At 34.2% G+C, this 17,939-nt stretch overlaps 1 protein-coding gene across 1 annotated transcript in view; it reads left to right on the forward strand.

The window, feature by feature from the left end:
• The window catches only part of UNC13C (unc-13 homolog C), a 653,225-nt gene that overhangs the window by 358,079 nt on the left and 277,207 nt on the right, over positions 1 to 17,939 (forward strand). The gene's annotated exons all lie outside the window — the stretch shown is intronic.

A 17,939-nucleotide genomic window follows, 5' to 3' on the forward strand; every position in this document is an offset into this window, starting at 1 on the left:
TTATTATTTTAAATTTTTATTTCCATAGGTTTTGGGGGAACAAGTGGTATTTGGTTATGTAAGTAAGTTCTTTAGTGGTGATTTGTAAGATTTTGGTGCACCCATCACCCAAGCAGTATACACTGAGCCCAATTTGTAGTCTTTTATCCCTCACACCCCTCTGACCCTTTCCCCAGAGTCCTCAAAGTCCATTGTATCATTCTTATGCCTTTGCGTCCTCATAGCTTAGCTCCCACTTATGAGTGAGAACATACAATGTCTGGCTTTCTATTCCTGAATTACTTCACTTAGAATAATAGTCTTCAGTTCCATCTAGGTTCCTGTGAATGCCATTAGTTCATTCCTTTTTATGGCTGAGTAGTAGTATTCCATTATGTGGAGATATAGATATAGATATCATAGTTTCTTTATTCACTCATTGATTTATGGGCATTTAGGCTGATTCCATATTTTTGGAATTGTAAATTGTGCTGGTATAAACCTGCATGTGCAAGTATATTTTTTGTGCATGGACTTCTTTTCCTCTGGGTAGATATCCAGTAGTGAGTTTTCTGGATTAAATGGTGGTTCTACTCTTAGTTCTCTAAGGGATCTCCACACTGTTTTCCAAAGTGGTTGTACTAGTTTACATTCCATTAGCAATGTAGAAGTATTCTGTTTTCACTGCATCCATGACAACATCTTTTTTTTTTTTTAATGTTTTTATTATGGCCATTCTTCCAGTAGTAATGTGGTATTGCATTGTGGTTTTGATTTGTATTTTGCTGATCATTAGTGATGTTGAGCATTTTTTCATCTATTTGTTGGTCATTTGTATATCTTCTTTTGAGAATTGTCTATTCATGTCCTTCACCCACTTTCTGATAATAATTTTTTCTTACTAATTTGTTTGAGTTTCTTGTAGATTCTGGATATTAGTCCTTTGACAGTTGTATAGATTGTGAAGATTTTCTCCACTCTGTGGGTTGACTGTTTACTCTGCTGACTGTTCCTTTTGCTGTGCAGAAGCTCTTTAGTTTAATTAAATCCCACCTATTTATCTTTGTTTTTGTTGCATTTGTTTTTGGGTTCTTGGCCATTAAGTCTCTGGGTAAGCCAATGTCTAGAAGGGTTTTTCTGATGTTATCTTCTAGAATTTTTATAGTTTCAGGTCTTAGATTTAAGTTCCTTGATCTATCTTGAGTATATTTTTGTGTAAGATGAGAGATGAAGATCCAGTTTCATTTTCCTACATGTGGCTCACCAATTATCCCAGCACTATTTGTTGAATAGGGTATTCTTTCCCCACTTTATGTTTTTGTTTGCTTTGTTAAAGATCAGTTGGCTGTAAGTATGTGGGTTTATTTATGTGTTCTCTATTCTCTTCCATTGGTCTATGTGCCTGTTTTTATACCAGTACCATGCTGTTTTGGTGACTATGGCCTTATAGTATAGTTTGAAGTTAGGTAATGTGATGTCTCCAGATTTGTTCCTTTTGCTTAGTCTTGCTTTGGCTATGTGGGCTCTTTTTTGGTTCTGTATGAATTTTAGGACTGTTTTTTCTAGTTCTGTGAAGAATTGTGGTGGTATTTTGATGGGAATTGCATTGAATGTATAGATTGCTGTTGGCAGTATGGTCATTTTCACAATATTGATTCTACACATCTATAAGCATGCAGAATGACTATTATTAAAACATCAAAAAACAATACATGCTGGTAAGGCTGCAGAAAAAAGGGAATACTTATACACTGTTGGTGGGAATATAAATGTGTTCAGCCACTGTGGAAATCCGTATGGAGATTTCTCAAAAAACTTAAAACAGAACTACGATTTGACCTAGCAATTCCATTACTGAGAATCTATACAAAAGAAGATCAGTTTTTCTACAAAAAGATAAATGCACTCATGTATTCATCACAGCACTATTCACAAAAGCAAAGACATGGAATCAATCTAGGTGCCCATCCACGGTAGACTGGATAAAGAAAATGTGGTATATACATACCACAGCATACTATGTAGCCATAAAAAAAAGAATGAAATAATGTCCTTTGCAGCAACATGGATACATCTCGAGGCCATTATCCTAAACAAAATAACACAGGAAAGGAAAACTAAATACTGCATATTCTCATTTATAAGTGAGAGCTTATAAAGATGGGAACAATGGAAACTAGGCCTATTGGCAATGGGAGAAGGCTTAAAAAACTAACTGTTGGGTCCTATGTTCAGTACCTGGGTAAGGGGATCTGTCATACCCCAAACCTCAGCATCACACAATATATTCACGTAACAAACCTACATATGTACCTCATGAGTCTAAAATAAATGTTGAAATTATTTTTTTAAATTTCAGGAATACAAAAGAAAATATAGAAAGCAAATCAAACATGTATATGCTTACTACCTACTAGCTATAACCATATGTTGACATTTTCCAGTATTTCTCTGCTGTTGTTTAAAGACATTAAACATTACACATAAAATAGTATTTTGCTTTATATTTTCCAATCCCATCCCACTCCTTTTTTGTCCTTTGGAGATGAACACTATTCTAATATTGGTGAGTTTGAAATATTTTCACATATGATCAATGAACGCTTGAGTTTTATGTTCTGTGAATTGCCTGTCAGTCTTTTGTGTGTGTTTCTCTTGGTTTGCTTGTCTATTGCTTATTAACTTATAGAAAAATCTAAAAATATTGTGGATACTAATCCTTTTTTGGTTATGTGGATTTCATAGATTACTTCCCCCTTGATGACACATCTTTTTGTTATATTGAAGTTTTCTAATGCATACTATGACATATATAGCTATTACTTCTATAAAATTGACTTTTACAAATGTATTCTAGCTTGGGCAACCTGGGCAACATAGTGAGACCCTATCTCTACAATTTTTTTTAATTAGCTGGGTGTAGTGGTATGTGTCTATAGTCACACCTAATTAGGAGGTTAAGGTGGTTAGAGTGAGCCCAGGAATTGGAAGTTAGAGTGAACTATGATAGCCCCCCTGCATTTCAGCCTTGGTGACACAGCAAAACCCTATCTCTATTTTTTTAAAAGAATGTGTCTACTGCCTATCCTTTCCTGAATAGTGTACTTGCTCCACTAGATATCAAAAAATGTGTGATTATCCATGAAACATTAAGTTTACTTGGGAGAGGCAAATTCTAGAAAGCAAATGTTAGATGAAGGCAAGTAAGACTCTTCCAAACTGAATTTTTAACTAGGTTTTATATAGTATGATATATTTCTGAGGTCACTGTTTTTTGTTGTTGTTGTTTGCTTGTTTTTTGCTTTATAAGAAAACATATTAAGCTGAGTTTGGCATTGTATAAGCAAAACAATATATAACCACATACTTGTTCATAACTTCAGCTTATCAACTCTGTTAGATATGCTCTAGTTTTAAAACTTGGTCCTCCAGGATTACTAGGAGCTAAATTGGTTCCCAATTGTATTTCCCCGTGAGTAGTTTTCTAATGACTTTTCTTTGTCTAATCTCTGCTTTCCATCTTCCTCCCATAGGGCTCTTTCAATTCTTTTAAATTTTTCAACATCATTATCTTTATTTTACCTAAAGGCTAAGATTGAAACTTTTTATTGTACCATGTAATTACCCATGCATAACTTTTTTTTTTTTTTTTTGACAAAGTTTTGCTCTGTCACCCAGACTGGAGTGCAGTGGCGCAATCTCAGCTCACTGCACCCACTGCCTCTTGGGTTCAAGTGATTCTGCTGTCTCAGTCTCCTGAGTAACTGGGATTACAGAGACCCACCACCTTGCCTGACTTACTTTGTATTTTTAGTAGAGACAGGGTTTTATCATGTTAACCAGGCTGGTCTCAAACTCCTGACTTTAGGGGATCCACCTGCCTCAGTCTCCCAAAGTGCTGAGATTACAGGCGTGAGCCACCACGCCTGTCCCCATGCATAATTTTACAATCAATCTTACTAGACTTCACCAGGTTCAGTTTCCTACTCCTCACTCCTGAACCAAACTGCTCTGCTCTCATGAGCCCTAAATTTTATAATTTCCATGAATCAGTCATCCTTTTTCACATCCCTGTATTTATGCATTTTGTTCTAAATACCTAAAAAAAACTCTCCCTCCTTCCCTGCTTTCATCAAAATCCAGCTCAGATATGATCTTTATTAAAGAAAAACTTATTCATTACACCCATTACAGAATGGTAAGGCAGACTATTCAAAGAGGACTATTACAATAGTTACACAGGAAGGCTACCGCAATGGGATTTTATAGTGGAAAAGAGAAATTGGGCTCAACTGTGAATACCACAAGGAAAAGTGGGAATTTATAGCCAAGGAGCTGAGTTAAGGGGAGGGACTTAATGGATAGAAATTACTAAGAGGTAACATTTGAGGTAAGAGGGGATCCTGGCCAACAGATCTGATGGGATTCTTGCTGAAGGCAGACCAGGGTGATCAAATATCACCGGAAGCACTGTAGAAGAAGGAAACCTGATCAGATATCAAGGATGAACAATTCTGGCTAAACTGAGAAGATTCTTGCTAAATTGGACAATGCAGAAACTAACATGGGAGCTCAAAAGTTGAGGTCTGGTTAAAAAGAGAGCTCAGACAAGTTTGACCAAAGTTTGGTCAAAGAGAAAATCTTTATCATTTCCTCATCTACTAATTAATACTCAGTGGATAAATTAAACTGCCAAAGTAAAGTGGCATACCTTACTTGATGTCTTTCTAATACATAAATAATAACAACAACAATAATACACAAGCAGTTTATTTCTGTAAGTGAGCTCCGTAGGTAGTTCCCATAAAGCAAACATGCCCCTAACAAAAATTAAATGAATTATGTCACATCAAAATAATCTAATATCACTTAATTTCTTCTGACTTGGCTTTCAGAAAAGATAATTACATGATTTTCTTACTAGTTTTATTTTTAGGTAGATAGATCTTAGATTTTATGTGAAATTTTGTCAATGTAGGGAATGCTTGGGGCTAAGCTTTAAATCTTGGAAAAACACTTTTTCATCAACATTGTTATTATTTGAAATTCGAAAGGAAGCATCCATTGGAGGTGAATTCTTTAGGGGGCTAATACTCTCTAGAGCCCTTTTGAAGCCATCTAGGAATATTTCAAATGATTAAGCCTTGTCTCCCCTCAGTTGGCTGCAACTCCACGCTCCTAAGAATTCAAGTTAAGACCTTTTTGTCTTAACTTAGCGTAGGTCTCACTTGTCTTCAAATTCTAATTATTTAATTCAAAATTAAATACCTTCATTTCAAAATGTATCAAGAATCAGACTACTTTTCACCAGATCCATGCTTCTACCCTGGCTCAGAACCATAATCATTGTTCACTTGGATTACTATGTAACTTCCTAAGAGAGCTCAATGTGTCTACCCCATCACCTTATGTTTATTCTCAACAGAGCAGCCAGAATTATTTTTTAAAAAAGGAAGTCAGATTATATCACTCTTCTGCACAGAATGTTCTAAGGCCTTTCATTTAAGTTAAATTCAAAGTCCTACAAAACTCCACATGATCTGGTCCATGTTACGCTTCTCATCCCTCTTACTCTAATTCTGTCCCCTCGCACATATCTCCATGTGACTGGAGAGTCAATGAAGAGTTGATGCGCAGGGAAGTAATGTGAACAATGCTTTACCCCTGCTTTTTATGACAGAGACAGAACTTAGGACAGTGCCGAGTAGGTGCTCACAAAAGCATTTGTTGAATGAATTGAGTAAATAAATAAACTGATTTTTCTCCAAATAATATGGTAAGAACTTACAGGTATATTTCAACTATGATAAACAAGATTGAATGAAATGCCCTATTCTGTGGTAGGCTCTCAGTGCTTGCCAAGGCCTCTTGCACTTACTCTGGGTCATGTGGCAGGATCCCAGATGATGAGATATGGGAAAGGTAAATGAAGGTCACTTCTAGTCCCAACCCATAAAAACATCTTGTCACCTGCAGTGCAATAACCTGGAAGGATGCATATTCCAGATGGCATAGCTGCCAGGTGGAGAAGGGCTGCCTAGTCAGCCCCAGACTTTGGACGTTTAAGAAATAATCTTTGATTGTATTAACTCACTGATATTTGGATATTTATTTGTTACCATAGCACAAGCTGACTTATTTTGACTAAAAGAACTTCAACTCCTTTTCCAACCTGCCACCGCACTATTTAAAATATGTCCATGTTTATGTGACTATCCTATTTATAAATCTTGACCAGCTCCCCATTTACTCACAGGATGAAATCCAGACTCTCCCATTATCCACAGTGCCTCTAAAGTCTAAGCCCTGATTATCACTCCTGACTTCAACATCATCTCCACATTGCATTCGATGATTCAGTACATTAAACTCCATAGTGACTTTGCCCGCCTTATATTGCCTGGAGTGTGCATCACTTCTCCAAACTTCCCTCCTAATGGCTAACCCCAGCTCAGCTAACCTTTTCAGAAAGCCTTTATAACATCTTCTAGCTGGATTTGGTGTTTCAGTTCCCTGTTCTCGTAATACCCTGACATGTCACCACTACTGCACTTATCATGGTGAATTATTAGGTGCATCATGTGATATCAGTTTGACCTGTCTTCCCAGCTAAATTGTGAGTTTCATCTTTGTATTCCCATTGCCTGGTAGTATACCTGACTCTGAGTAGGGTTGATAAACAAAGTAATTATCTAGTAAAAATAACATTTAAAAAAAAAGCAGTGTCTTCGTTACTTATTTATAGTATCCTTCAATGACTCTACATTAAAACCTATGGTAAGGAACATAATCTCTGATATTAAAACCCCTGAGTTCAAATTACAGCTCTACTTTTTAGAATTATGGCCTTTGATAAGCTAGTTAGCCTCTTCATGTCTAGTTTCTTCATCATATTTATGCTACTTCTGTTTTTTCTGAATCCTCTCTGGATAATATAATGCCTTGCCTGAAACAAAAAGTTAAGGATTCCAGCACTGTTAGACACAGTACAGTTCTGATTATTTAAATGTGGAATCATACTTTCTCTTTCCAGAGGGATTTTGAAGAACCATATAAAAATAAAATGCTTAGAATTAAAAAGGAAAATTGATTTGATAGAAAAGTAGAAACAGCTGCAGTTAGAACAAGATAGAAGTGTGGTCTCCGGAGACTGGCTGTGCACTCAGTAGGTGGGATTTACCTTGGCTGAATTGCCGGGCTCCGCATCTGCACTTCAGTTTAGCTTAAGATCTCTAATGTGTCAGTGTAGACAGAGGTCATTGGTATCTTGCAGAGAGATACACAAAAGATCAATCTATAAACTAGGATAGATGTCTATCCAGCAGATACCTCATCAGCCCTATTATATGCCAGGCACTGGTGTTGGTTCTTAGGACATGTCAGAGAACAAACGATAGTTTCTTTAAAATAAAAAATAAACATTTCAAACTGATTGAAAATGTTTTAGTTTATACTCTCCTGGGTGAACATCTATGTGAAAATAAAACCTGTAATCTGAAGGTTATTTTAGGAACATGGAACAAGAGCAGAATGAATTAGTTGGAGAATATTAATAGTGATTATTGCTAGCACGAACACATCCGTTTGAATAAAACCTACATAAAGAGACCCCCTAATGGTGGAATGAGTGGGATAGATAAGACTTTCTTTTTAAATGTGTTTTAAAAGAATTATGCTGAGCTAATGTCAGCATTAACTCAGTTCCGTGGAAACCACTCTGCGAAAGAACTTTTCTGTTGAACAGTGAAAACCCTTATTAACTGATTTCTACAGTCCCTTCCACTCCTACCCTGAAATCAAAACTTGTTTACACAGAGATCATCCACAGGAAGATGCCAAAAACCAATAAAACCTTTCTGCCTAAGATGCTCGTATTTTAAGTTTGTATATTTTGGTAAATTTTAAGTCGTTTATTGAATGACTACCTAAGAAAATTGTATTAAGATATGCCTTAACTAAAACACGCATACACTTTTAGTTCTGAAGCACAATTAGGGACTTTTTAAAATCTTATTTTGAATCTGATTAGAAGGTTTGTAACTAAAAACAAGAACAAACGAAAGTTCTTGACATTCATGCGATGATTTCTTTTGAAAATCATTTCCCCAAATGGCAGTGTTTTGTTATGAGGCAGCATGAGTGATACAGATACATGAATGCAGAGGAAAATGTGCTACCTAAAAGTGGGAGTCATATGTCAAATCAGTAGAAACATATGTCTGTATTAACTTTTGGATATATACACACACACATGCACATATATGCTTAGACTATTTGTTTCTCTCCCAAGTCAAATTCTCTCACTTCTTCTCTCAAAGGAAATCTCTGTTATGAATTTCTTATTAGCTTTGATGAACATAGTTTCATCTTTGTGTACATTTATTACATATATCTATTATTTGTGATACAGTCTTTATCTCCATCAACCTGTGATATAATACATTTTAGAAATAGGTAATACAGTGTTATTGTTATATATACTAATTCTAGAACCAGATTGTCTAAATTTAATTATTCTATAATTTTTAAAGCTCAATATTAATTTTTGAGAATTATCTATGCTGCTGCATGTATGTACAGTTGTTGATTTTTTACAACTGCCTACAGCATATACAGCAATATACATATCAATTCCAATTGTTCATAATTACAAATAAGACTGCAATGAATATCTTTGTAATAGATGTGTACAAATTTCAGTATAGTCTCTTAAAGGAGAAGGGAATACCCTCCTTTCCTCCACTTTTTCCCTCCCACTAGACAGAATGTGGACCTGATTTTGAGCCATCTTGTACCATGTGGACAGAAGCACCCTTTTCACATGCATTAAAATACCTTTTATTTGTCTGATACCCATGGTAACATTGAGTTTCATGAAAACAGAAACTCCATTAATCTTACTATTGAATTTGTATCATATAACACTCTGCAGAGATCAATTAATAATTACTAAATGAAAATTCTATCAAAAAACATCTCTTTGTATTAGATGGCATGTGATATGTATACCACAATTTTGGCCAAGTTATTCTCTGAAAATTCCTTGAGAAAAAGAAAATATCATCAAAGAATACTCTAAACTGGCAACTCACCTGAATTTAAATGTGGAAAATTTCAGAAAGTCTATGCTTAATTTGCAGATGTATCTTTCTCAGTTATTTTAACCCAAAAGGTTGATTTAGCTATTTGTCTTTCTCCCTTTCCTTTGGTTTTGCTCTAGCCAATTTCTAAATAATTCAGCAATGAAAGAAAAGTTAGAATGTGCCCTGAAATGTACATGTAGAAAAATATCCAATTCTACAACTCTTTATTTGAATGATTTAAATAGTAATCATTAAGAAACTGGCTATAATATGTCCCTGACTTTTCTTAGTTATTTTTCCAGCAATGTACTTTCTTATGTAATCATTGGCATTAGTTAGGGAATGATGTTTATTCTGAAAGAAAGGTGCCTTTTTACCACCTCATGTGCTCATTCTCTTAGTTCTAAATCTGTGTAGATATAAAGATAACTTAGACTTAATATGTTTATAATTTGATAGATACAAATATATCGAATTATAATTGATAAAATATTTATCATTTATAAATATATAAAAATATTATTTGATATTCTATAAAGTATATAGAATAAATGTTATAAAAAGAAAATTTCTTTTTAAATGGCAGCTCCATGAGTAGTACATAAAATTTTACTTGTAACAAGAAATTGTTCAAAATGAGTAGTATATTGCCATGTCTTATGTGCTGTAAAGAAGAAAAATATACGAAAATTCAGATACTAAAAATGACTAGCCAGTTATGCTTCTATCACTATATGCTTTAATTTTCATAACAAAGTAAATAAATAGTCAAAAATGAAACCATAATAAATTCTGAAAATATCAATAACATACATACTATGTTGTATCAGTAAAACTAGTGAAATTTTGATTCTAAAACTGAATTATGACAATACATAAAAAAATATAATCTCACGTTGTTAATAAACATTGATGAAAAATCTAATTAAAATATCGAATATTAAAGAACATGACTTGGTCAAGTAATTTTATCTCATGAATGCAAAAATGGTTCAACAATACCAAAAAAAAGATCAATTATAAGTTTAATGCTGATATGGGACATTGGAACCTTCATACACTTTCAGTTGGCAAGTAAACTGGAAGCCAGTAATCTTACTCTGGGTACATATTTTCACAAAGTTCACTAAGGGGATGTTTACAAGGATATTCAATACAGCATTGTTCGTGAGGCTGAGGAGTTGGAGGCAACCCAGGTATCCTTCATAGAAGAATAGATCTGTAAAATGTAGTGGGTACGTACCATGGAGTATTGTGGCGCACTTAGAAAAATGGGTTAGATGTCTACATAGTAACATGGATAAAAAGTCAAAACAGTAATGAGTGGAAAACAAGGGAAGAAACATAATGTTGTATATTAGCGCAATACTATTTTTCTTTTTTCTTTTTCTTTTTTTTTTTTTCTTTTTTTTTTTTTTTTTGAGACAGAGTCTCGCTCTGTCGCCCAGGCTGGAGTGCAGTGGTGCGATCGGGACTCATTGCAAGCTCCACCTCCCGAGTTCACGCCATTCTCCTGCCTCAGCCTCCCAAGTGGCTGGGACTACAGGCGCCCGCCACCACGCCCAGCTAATTTTTGTATTTTTAGTAGAGACGGGGTTTCACCGTGTTAGCCAGGATGGTCTCGATCTCCTGACCTCGTGATCTGCCCACCTCGGCCTCCCAAAGTGCTGGGATTACAGGCGTGAGCCACCCACCATGCCCGGGTTATTTTTCTAAAATGTAGATAAATACACAAAATAATAATAAACATTTTACAAGACTGAAAAAATAGGCAAGCACCAAACTCAGTATATGGTCTTATGTAAGTCAAAAGGAGATGAAATTGTAGAATGGTAATTAAAAAGAATTGAAAAGATAAGAATGATAGATGGTATGAACAGAAAGGCAGACAGGAAACTTGCATGATCTGAGTCCCTAAATTTAAGGTTCTAACCTCTCCTCCACCTCAAAGAAAAAAAGAGTAAGTCTAAATGTCTGCAGCAAAATATGCTATATTTGTGATATCTCTGGGGTCAATTACCTAGACTTCATATAACTTTTCAATTGATATGAATTTAGCATCTAACAAGTGTAGAGCTCAGATTTAATGTTGACTCTTTCTGCCCCACATGGCCATACACAAAATTGAAATGGAGACCTCTGAAATAGTGCAGTGTTACAGTCATAAAATTGCTGTAGTGGCGTCAAGAGGTATAATCAATATTGTGTCATGTGATTTTTATTTTACTATGTTCATTCTTTAGAAGCCTTCATTCTTTAAAGATGTTTTTCATTCACAAATGGTGATAGGAAAAAATGAATTTATCTACAATGCGCTTCTTTATATTTTAATACTATCAATTAAGTTGTTTGGAACATATAACATTTCATTGAAGACTATAGTTTGAGTCATTTCACTTAAAATTTTTCTATTTTTCACATTGTGACTTTGTATAATAGTTACCTAGGAAACTGATGATTCTTGAATCTTGAATATTAGTTTTAAAATATAGATGTTGATTGGGATGGGACATTTTAGTAAGTCAAATTACTCCAAACTCATGAAAAGTCCAGTAAACATAAGAAAATGGAAACTTTTTTTTTTTTTTTACAATTGTTTGACTCTAGTATTTCCTAAATTTCCTGCTGCTAAGAATCATCTGGAGAGCTTATTAAAACACAGGTTCTTGGCTACTTCAGAAAGTATAGGATATCCAGTAAAGTGCGCAAGAATCTGTATTTTTTTTAACAAGTTAGTCGAATGATACCTGACATTAGGCAACTATTCCATTAAATAGAACTTTGTCACTATGGATCCTGATATTCTGTTTACTTTTTAGTTTTTCTTTTTAGTAAGTATCTAGAGAAAAACTTGCACTGAAAATTAAATTGTGAAAAGAACTATGGTATGTAAAAAATCTGCTTAAGAACTATTTTTGCCTGATAGTCTGTATTATTTCCCAAGGCTTGGACTCCTCTTCCCCAGCTTCCCAGAAGTTACAGAAATCTTAATATAATTCCTTTTTAAGAAAAAAAAATTGGTAGATGTTACTTATATTACTGAATTCTTGGTAAAACAATACAGCAATTAAGATCAACAGGGAGACAGTATTGTGGAGTATATTATAGAACACTTCAGTGCAGGAATTTTATCTCTCTTGCTCACCAATGCATTTTTTACATCCAACCTAACACTTCACGTATACTAGGCATTCCATAAATAGTGGATGTAATAGTTGCCATTTTTGTTTATAATACATGTGAATCAAAACCATAAGATTTTAATTTTAATTTTAGTTTTACAACTTACTAATCATAAAGAATTAACAAATCACTCAGTAGCCACTGTATTCTTATCTCTAAAATAATGCAATATCTTTTGTCTCTACTTCAGAGGTAGTAGAACTCTGATTTTAAAATCAGAAGGTGTTTGCACTTAGTGAAGCATCTAGTGAATTAGAAAGTAGTGTAGAAACATAAGTAATTAAAAGCGAGACATATACAGAGATAGAATTAAAGTTAAAATATCATTTACTCAATGATTTCATTGAACTCTTGGGCTGAAAGTTAAATGTGAAATTTTAAAACAAGAGGTCAGGAACTCTAATCCATCTAAAAAGCTTTCTATATGGTTAAATTTAATGCATTTTTAGTTGCTATTTTCAGCCTTCCAGGAAACACTGATGCAGTTATTCTCATAGTTTTGATTCTGTTTATATATTGTGGTTATATAAATATATAACATATATACATTTAATATTTTTATATAAATATAGAATATATATACATTTTATAATTTTATATATGTAATTATAGATGTATTTTAATATAAATATATAATTATGTTTATAATACATGATAATATATAATTTTTAATTATATATAATTATAATATATAATTATATATTATTTGTATATTTATATAAAATATGCTTATATATAATATATACATTAATATATAATATAAAATATATATTTTATGTTTGTATATTTGTATATATTATATATAATTATATTTATATATAAATATATTTTTATATAAATATATATATACATAGAGAGTGAGTCAGGTTATCCTTTCTGAAGAATATTATTGGTCATAATTGTTTTAATTCTTCACCAGCAACAAAATCATGTGAATAAAATGGTGTTGGTGTTGCATTAATAAAATGGTATTTAATGTGCTGATTAGACATAGTCTCTTTTATTAAAAGTCTCATATTTTGGGGCATGTTTCTTCTAAAGTTCCTGATTCGTCAGAACAGTGTCAAACAGAAGGCATAAAACAAAAATACAGCAATTAATTATGCTAAATTCTAGAATACATATGTATTTTTGCTATCACTCGTAAGTGGTGTCTATATATAATCTCTAATAGATGGCTAGCAAAGACAGACTAGATTGTAATAATCCAGTAATCCAATTTCCCCTTGCTCTCTCCAGAACAAGTTAATGGATAATGGAATCTCGCCAGAAAATGAATTGGTCCCTCTCTTTATTTCCATGCTGCATTTTATTTTCCTTAAATATGCTATATGGCTCTCTATAGAGGTGTTCAGTTTTGTTACCATTCCTTAAATATCTTATTAAAAATGCAGTTTGTGTATCCTATTTTATTGATTTTTACAATTTTATCTATTGAAAAACTCTGAGACATTCTTCTTTGGCAATGGTGAAAATGGCCAAGAGGAAGCATCCAAAATTATGCGGGAAGATTAGTTCTGAGTTGTCTGTCTCATATGAGAAAAAGGATTTAAATGTAATTCATTTGTTCACATATAAATAAAATTTGTTGACTTCTTGTTGTGTACCAAACACTAAGAATAAGAGAAAGAGCAGTGAACAAGACAAACACAGTCAGTGTCCTCATGGGACTCTACCCAGAGAGGTAGACATTTAAAAAAAAATTATTAGACCAATAACTAAAATAGTGTCAGATGCCAGGCAGGAAAAAATAGAATGTAGTATTAAAAGAAAAACCCATCTGGTCTGGGATGTAGGGAAGAGTAGAATTTAAAATAATATGGTTTCTGTTAGAAATACATCCAGACTGACTCTGCTGGAGGTGGTAATTCTGGAGATGTGTCCCTGCAAAGACCAGGGAAATGTTACAATCAATCAATCAATAAATCGTCAATAAAACAAAACAAAACATTATCTTACTTTCATTCAAAATCCCAGTGTAGCAGTACCTAGAATTCTACAGACAGTTGTATATTTCATCCCAGCAAAGAGGTAAGGTAGAATCACTTTCGTTGGGCTTCTGCTAAAACTATCTTAGCTCTTGCATCCGTACTGTGCCTAAACCAGTGGTCAATTATCTGGCCTCATTTACTTAACCTATCAGAAGCATTTGTCATTGTTGGCCACTCCGTCCTTCCTGAAACACTTTATTTTCTAAATGTCTAATTGCTATTCTTACCGGCTTGCCTCTGACCTCACTGACTGCTCCCTTTTAGATTCTTTGCCAAATCCCCTCCTCTACCAAGCCTGTAAATGTTAGAACTCTTGGGGTCCCATCCTTGGCTTTTACTCTAGCTACAATACTTCACACACAAAGCAGTCCCATAAAAACCTGGAGGACACCAAACAATTGAAAAACAGAGTAGTATCTGGGCCAGGATGAAGGAGCTAGACCCTTTTGCTTTGATTCTGGAAATAGCTCTTATGGTTCGTAGGGAAGAATTGGTTGTGCTGCCTGCTTCATGTCAACAAATAACCTTATTTTGTTTTGGCAAGTAGTGGAGGTCTTAGGAAGAGATGCAGCTTTGAAATCAAACCCACCTGGATTCAAATAGAGGCTCCCATCAATTAGGAAGCTATTGAGTCTTGGACAAGTTACTTCGCTCTTCTAAGCCTCAATGTTTTCATTTAGAAAAAAAAAAGGATGACAATAATTACTCATAGAATTGATGTGAGGATTAATTGAGAGAATGTTTGTGAATCATCTTACTCATAGGTATTCAGGAGATGGTCCTTTTCTTTATTCCATCAATACTTGCCTTGTTTTTGTGCTAAATTCCCTGACCAGACAGGAGTTTGTGCTATAACACCATGCACTGAAACACAAACAGCTTTTGATTCAGTGCTGCTTCTACTGAGCAGCCTTATAAAAATGGAGGAGCTTATAACACACAAAATACATAGTTTGCTGGACCTACCAGGCTTACTCTGAAATGCATATGCTGTCACTCTCCATCTGCTTGCAAAGCATCTTCCAGGTATTTGGAAGCATTGGAACGTGCTCTCTAATTAAACTTGGCACTGACGCCCTATAAAAATTGCTGGAAATGTACTTCATTGTCCTTTTCTTCTTTTTTGGTCGCATAGCTTCTGGAATAGGTTTCCTTCAGAGATAGTAAGAGGAACAAGGTTGTACAATCCAAAGTAGTACTTCCAACTCGAGGAATATCTCAACTTTACTATTATTCAAAGAAAACTACTTAAAGATCAGTGCCCCCAAATTCTGTATAAAATGTAACTTGGAATTAAATAATATGGGAATGGTTACTTGCTATGGTTTGAATGTTTGTCCCCTCTAAAATTCATGTTGAGATATAATCCCCAATGTGGCAGTATTGACAGATGAGGCCCTTAAGAGGTGATTGGGCCACAAGGGACTCTGCCCACATGAATAGATTATTTCATTTATGGATTATTGTGTTAGTGGGCTATCATAGGAGTAGAGTTGGTAGCTTTTTTGTAACAGGAAGAAAGGCCTGAACTATCATGTTCAGCCTCCTTGCCATGTGATACCCTGTGCCACCTCCGGACTCTACACAGAGTCCCTACCAAGAAGGCCTTCACCAGATGTTGCCCCTCGACCTTGGACTTCTCAGCCTCTGCAATTGTAAGAAATAAATGTATTTCCTTTATAGATTTCCAAGTTTCAGGTATTTTGCTATGATCAGCAAACAAACTTAAAACTTTACTTAAGTAATTATCAAGTATCAAAGACAGGCAAGAATTAGAATTATTTCTATGATCATGCAGTCTACACATCATGTTTCATTTCATTATCTCTGAATTAATCTTGATTTTTAATCTCACTTTGCTGTGCTTTTGTTTTTGTTTTTGTTTTGAGACAAAGTCTCGCTTTATCACCCAGGGTGGAATGCCGTGGCGCGATCTCGGCTCACTGCAACCTCTGGCTCCCAAGTGCAAGCTATTCTCCTGCCTCAGCCTCTCAAGAAGCTGGGGCTGTCGCACGCATCACCAAACCTGGCTAATTTTTGTATTTTTAATAGAGACGGGTTTTCACCATGTTGGCCAGGCTGGTCTTCAGCTCCTGACCTCAAGTGATGCTCCCACTTTGGCCTCCCAAAGTGCTGGGATTACAGGTGTGAGCCACTGCACCCAGCCCTCACTTTGCTTTTAATTCAAGTTTTATTCATTAAATTTTTTGGTAATATATTTCTCAGGCACATAATGGAAAATATTTTTTTTTTAAGTATAAAGTAAAAATTTTCCTGCTCATACTTTCCCCAAGTACTCAGTTTCCCCTCCTGGAAATAAACAATATCATCACCTTTCAACATATCCTTTCAGAGATATGGCATTCATGCCTGTGTGTGTGTGTGTGTGTATATATATATATATACACACATACATATATGCTTTTCAAATATGAACATGTCATAGATATGTATATAGATATGTTTGTATATATGAAAACATGTACACATAGAGATATATGAATCACCTTTTTTACACAAATGGTAGCATATTATACATACTCTACTACTCTGTGCTTAATATGTCTTTGAGATGGTTTCATATCCAATACACTAAAATATTCTCATTTTTTATGTCTGTGCGGTATTCCATTGAATGGACATTTCACAGTGTATTTAGCCTGCTCCTATTGGTGGAAATTCAAGTTATTTCTAAGGTTATATTTTTACAAATGATGCTAAAAGAAATGATATATATCTTTTTGTAACTTGTAAAAGTATGTATCAAATAAAATTAAAAATGTGTATTTGATTGATGGAACAAATGTCGTACAGATTTGGAATTTTAGTAGATACCAGCAAATTAACCTCCAAAGAGGTTTTATTAATTTTCAGTCCCTCCAGCAATCTCTAAAAGTGTCTTTTCTCCATACCTTGTCCGTATACTGTTCTACCAAAGATGTCTTAGTCCTCTTGGGCTGCTATAACAAAAATACCTTAGACTGGGTAATTAATAAACAACAGAGATTTATTTCTCAGAGTTCTCGAAGCTGGGAAGTTCAAGATCAAGATGCCAGCAGATTTAGTGTCTGGTGGGATATGCTCTCTGCTTCCAAGGTAGCGACTTCTTGCTGAAACCTCACCTACCGGAAGGGGCAAAAGCAGCTTTCAACCTCTTTTATTAGGGCACAGATCTCATACATGTGAGCAGAGCTTTTATTATTTGATAATTCTCCAAAAAGTCCCAACTTTTAATCCTATCACATTGAGTTTTAGGAATACTTTAGGAATATAGCATATGAATTTTTGTGGGATATCCAACATTCAGACCATAGTCACTGTCTTAATAGTTTTTACAAATTTGATAGATATAAAAAATTATTACTGAGGAATTTCAATTTACATTTATCTTATTATTGATAAGTTTAAACATTTTTGTATATTAAAAAGGCACTTCAATGTTTAATCAAAGTTTTCTTCATTTTTTTATTGATTTATGTATTCTGATCTATAGGACCTTGTTCTATTTTAAGGAAATTGCATTTTGTCTTGATAAAGGATTCAAACATAATTTCTTTGGATTTTGTTTAAATTTCCTTAGTTTTTTTTTTTTAAGTTTATGTTGTTAATTGTATCAGTTTACAGCTTATAGAATTTATGTTATGTTGTAAACTACAGTCCCCACTTGGAGATTATTTTTTTAAATCTCATCCCATCTTTCCAT

The sequence above is a fragment of the Macaca mulatta genome, chromosome 7, assembly GCF_049350105.2.
Source record: "Macaca mulatta isolate MMU2019108-1 chromosome 7, T2T-MMU8v2.0, whole genome shotgun sequence".
Lineage (NCBI taxonomy): Eukaryota > Metazoa > Chordata > Mammalia > Primates > Cercopithecidae > Macaca > Macaca mulatta.